Below are 5600 nucleotides of genomic sequence, written 5' to 3' on the forward strand. Positions count from 1 at the left end.
TTGGGTTTGATTGTTTAGTATCTTATTTTCCAATTTTTGTTGGCTGCGTCCATTGTAATCAAGAGCTACGTCTCATGACTGTAACTCACGGTCGATAAAGTCAATTATTAATCTGAGACAGACCAAAGATTTCCACTATCTCCTCTCTAAAAACCTCAGCTACTTTGGGTCACTGGTTTCAGATAAAATTCCGAACGCATATGCTCATGAGACGTTTTTAAAGCCATAAAAAGGACACTCTGGACGTATTTTGGCAAATATCCTTTAATGTATGGATGGATGAATATGCACATTGGGTCCTTGATTTCGACAAACACCTCCCCGACACCAACCCATCGCCCCACCCCCATTATTTATCAGTTAGTTTATAAACGATATTGTCAATTAGTTGTGATAACTGTTTGTGACATTGCAAAAAGTATATGATTTTGTTCTGTCAAGATAATGAAACCTTCCTACAAAAGCATTGTATCTCGTTTCAAGAAGATTCAAAGATGTGCATTTCAGACAAGGTAATATTCACTGCTGTGTTTGGAATCGCAAGGCGAAGACATGGCGTGTCTCTCTCCTTCCTATTCCTCCACTCCTCTCTCTCTCTCTCTCTCTCTCTCTCTCTCTCTCTCTCTCTCTCCCGCCCTCCCTCTCTCTTTCTCTCCTCTGTCTCTCTCTCTCTCCTCCATCCCTCTCTCTCTCTCCTCTCTCTCTCTCTCTCTCCTCTCCTCCCACTCCCCTCTTCTCTCTCCCTCTCTCTCTCTCCCCCCTCTCTCCTCCCCCTCCTCCCACTCCCCTCTTTCTCTCCCTCTCTCTCTCTCTCTCACCTCTCTCTCTCTCCCTCCCCTCCTCCCCTCCACTCTCTCTCTCTCTCTCCCTCCCCCTCCTCCCACTCCCCTCTCTCTCTCCCCTCTTCTCTCTCTCTCCCCCTCTCTCTCCCTCCCCCTCCTCCCTCTCCTCTCTCTCTCTCACCCTCTCTCTCCCTCCCCCTCCTCCCCACTCCCCTCTCTCTCTCTCTCTCTCCCTCCCCCTCCTCCCACTCCCCCCCTCTCTCTCTCCCTCCCCCTCCTCCCACTCCCCTCTCTCTCCCCTCTCTCTCTCCCCCTCTCTCTCCCTCCCCCTCCTCCCACTCCCCTCTCTCTCTCTCTCTCCTCCCCCCCCTCTCTCTCTCCCTCCCCCCCTCCCACTCCCCTCTCTCTCTCCCTCTCTCTCTCTCTCACCCTCTCTCTCCCTCCCCCTCCTCCCACTCCCCTCTCTCTCTCTCTCTCCCTCCCCCTCCTCCCACTCCCCTCTCTCTCTCTCTCTCTCTCCCTCCCCCTCCTCCCACTCCCCTCTCTCTCTTTCTCTCTCTTTCCCAGCCGCCCCCTCTTTTTTTTTTTTTTTTTTTAACCAAAACTACATCCATTTTGTAAAGGAAATTAATTACATGGAGGAACAGACACAGGTGTTTACCCAGTCCAATTACCACGTTTTCCGCAAAAAAAAAGATTTCCATCACTGACGCAGAATCTAAATCCAGTCGACACTCCTTTGGCTTGATACTTTAGAGGGGTGGCTGGGGGGGGGGGGGGGGGGAGAGTAGGGGGAAGGACAATAATGATGTGTTCTCACAAACACGTGCCCGCGTGCACGCAGCTCGGAGGTATGAAGCAGGAGTACTGTTCAAATACATGTAATCGCGTGTGCTCCACACACACACACACACACACACACACACACGCGCGCACACACACACTCACACACACACACACACACAAAAACTGTGTGTGTCATTCTCTTGTTGTGGGTTTAACAGCTGAACATGCATTATCATGACTGTGTCCAAATTGTATACCCTACTTACATTGTCAAGACTCTGACAAAAAAAAAATGGATTGCCATGTGGAAAATATTGTTGTTCGGGGAATGTTTCATCGTTGAGAACGTTTTAAAAGTAGCGAGTCATTTTTTTGTCACAGAGCCCAAGAGGCTGCATTGTCACTGTTTATATGTTTTCTGTCTGCTCTTGTGCCTGTCAGAGTGTCTTTCTGTCTCTCCCTTTGTTTGAATTCTGAGTTTTGTTCATGCTACATATTCAAACTCTCTCTCTCTCTCTCTCTCTCTCTCTCTCTCTCTGTGTGTGTGTGTGTGTGGGTGGGTGTGTGTGCTTGTACGAGCCGGTGTTTGCATATGCGCGCGTCTGTGTGCATGTGTGTGTGTGTGTGTGCGCGCGTGTGCGTGTGTTCAAGTAGCACGCTTCTTAACACACGCACAATGTGGCTTTGAAAACATCACTATGGACGAGATTGAAGCATTCAAGCCCTTAATTACATGCCATTCAAGACAGATCATTTCACATTATAGCCAGCAAATAAAACGAAGCAAAGTCTACGCACTGAAAAAAACAACAACTCGGCATTAGAATATGAATAAAGGTAATTAACATTTTCATTGCCAAAAAAGGTGATTAAACCTGACATCAACACCTAAAGCATAATGAAACATTACACGCATTCACGAACAAGTAATCAAAACCACGTCACCGAAAAGAGAGTAATTAAACTTTGCGCCCTTTATCAAAGCGTCACAATGGTCACGGCACGGTCTGTCGTTCTGCCTGGTCACAAGGGAAACTATCCAAAATGCAGACTGACAACTTCACTCCCTTTTTGACTCACTTGTTTAAACAAGTGTGTGTGTGTGTGTGTGTGTGTGTGTGGGTGGGTGGGTGGGTGTGGGTGTGTGTGTGTGTGGTAAACTTTAAAATTGCCATTTTCTCTGCAAATACGTTGTCAGTTGACACCAAATTTGGCATACAAATTGGAAAATTCAGTTCTTTCTAGTCATCTTGTTTAAAACAATATTGCACCTCTGGGATGGGCACAAAAATTTTTTTTTTAAAGAAGCCAAATTATATGCAAACTGAATTTACTGCTATATTTATATTTTGGTTATTCTCTAAACTTGGCACTTTGATCTGATATTCTGACACAACAACAAGAGCAGTCATTTTTATCATTTTTTGTTCAAACAGGAACTTCTTTTGCTAAGCATGGAAGTTATATTTATTTTGCATGTCTTTGGTGCAGATAGTAAAAAAGGGAAATCTGTAATTAATGCTATGGGGCTTAATTTGCTTTAAACTGATCTTTCTCATCTTAAACATTACATTCTGAAATGATACTCAATACATAAAAAGCTTGTGTGTTTTACTCTCAGTGTACAGGGCTTTCACTATGTTCATTCGCCCAAGTGGTCTTTTTCGGAAAATACTAAAATCAATACGAGGAGTGGACTTTATAGATCTATTGGCTGAGCCCTGAAGGTCATGGGCAAAAATCAATAGCGTACACATATCTATACATATTCAAAGCGCGTGCTCATATTCTTCGCGAACGCGAACGACGCCATTTTGTTTCAAGTTGTTGACCTGCCCGTTCAATCCTATATTCATCGACAATACCCGATAACATGTGATGGAAAATTGGAGAAGGAGACCGTTAAATATTTATTCAGAGAAAGATTTGTGAACGCCTCATCACTTACTGGATTATGCCCCAAACTGCCATAATAATATCCACAGAATCAGTCGGAATTCACAGTTTAAAATGATAAACCATGAGAGTTAATACCCTCGAATTGACTGATGAAAGGTAAAAATTTCCAGTCTTGAATTTTCTCAAAATGAAGTCCTTTTCACTTCATACGACATTTAGAAGTACTTGCACTTGGCTCTACATGTTATTAGTTTAACAAAATACTCAATTTTCATATCAACTTTAAAACTATAAAACTAGAATGGACATAAAAGAGAAATTGAATCGACCGTGTCGACCGGGTGTAACTAAACTTGTACATCTATCTAGATCCAGATAAAACGGCTAAATGGTGCAGTGTGATTGCGGCGATAGCCACGTCTCCTTTACCGCGGACTTAAAAAGAATTTGTAATTGCCTTTAAAGATTTTTTGAATGCCCAAGATACATCAGAATGATGTGATTTAAACAGCGCTCTCAATGCGAATGCCGCAATCGATTTATCGCCCTTTAAAAAACATGTTTAAATGTTATATTTTTGAGCGTAAGTTACGGAGCCACGATAGTGCAATGGGTACGACAGTTTTTTCTCACCCGAATACACGGGGTTCGAATCTACCGTTAGGACTTTATTTTTTTCTTCTTTTTCTTTTTCTTTTAACCCGAAGCTTTATGATAACAAATACAGTACACATTTTAAGAATTAGATTTTTTTTTTAAGTGTATCACAGGTGAGTCTTGAAGGCCTTGCCTCTCTTGTTCTCCTTGTGCTTGTACGTTTCATGATTTGAACTTTCGTGGTGCTTTTAAAAAATATTTTTTAGACATACTGTATTGGGAGGTGGAGGATATGTATCACAGAGGTGTGTTCGAAAGCCCTAATTAATAATCTTCCTCCATTCATCCCTTCCACTGATGTATGGAGAACATAGAAAATAATAATATCTCGGTCTGGGTCACAGTTGCCATTTGATGGGTTTGGTGGCGAATCATACTTTATCCCCTGTCTTGTCGGATCGGCATGTGACTATTTTCCGAGATCATGTGCTAAATAAATGGGTCGTAACAGTTACGTGATTCTGGCAGCTTTAGAAATCTCCAGTGAAATATCATATAATTATAACCTAACCTAGTTCTATGGAAACCTTCAAATGCGATGCGAGCTCTGTAACTTAAATACCGTTCAAACAACAAGCATCTGCCAAAGTGCACCTTCCCCTGCTTTGTCACCTATTTTCAAAAAATTCCAATGATGACATTGAAATTAAAATAATTTTAAACGTCCACGATTATTTATATAATCATCTCATCATCCATCTCTTCCGCAAACCCCTCAGTGCACCAGTATCTTTCTGAACTCCTCTGTATCTATACCCCGTCTCGCCAGCTCCGTTCTTCCTCTGATACTCGACTTCTCAGGATACCTCACGTCAGAAGTAAGACCTATGGACAAAGATCGTTTTCTTTTCAATCGCCAAAGACGTGGAACAAGCTCCCTGATAACCTCCGTCATTCTGATTTCCTCGCATCTTTTAAATCTCGTCTCAAAAGTCACCTTTTCCCTCAGCAATAAGTTCAACTGTGGCAGGTCCACTTCCTTTGCGTTAGCTGTGCTTGACTATGTGTGTATACATATGTATGTGTACATAACTACATGCATGTATATGAATGTGTATTGTGTGTGCGTGTGTTTATGTAAGTTTGTGCCTGTCTATTTGTGCGTATGTGTTAGGGTAGCTGTTAGATAAAAATGTATGTTAAAATGTATGTATGCAGTGTGTGTGTGTGTGTGTGTGTGTGTGTGTGTGTGTGTGTGTGTGTGTGTGTGTGTGTGTGTGTGTGTGTGTGTGTGTGTGTGTGTGTGTGTGTGTGTGTGTGTGTGTGTGTGTGTGTGTGTGTGTGTGTAGTCACATTTTGGTGTTTGTTTTTGTAAAGCACCTAGAACAGATTTCCTGATAGTGTGCTATATAAGTATCCATTATTATTATTGTTATTATTATTTATTATTATTATAAACAATATCCTGATTGGTCCCCGCGCCACTCATCGTCCGCCTGCTAACACCTGGCACAAGACAAAGCAAGGAGTTTATTT

Source organism: Babylonia areolata, chromosome 4 (genome assembly GCF_041734735.1).
Source record: "Babylonia areolata isolate BAREFJ2019XMU chromosome 4, ASM4173473v1, whole genome shotgun sequence".
Classification (NCBI taxonomy): domain Eukaryota; kingdom Metazoa; phylum Mollusca; class Gastropoda; order Neogastropoda; family Buccinidae; genus Babylonia; species Babylonia areolata.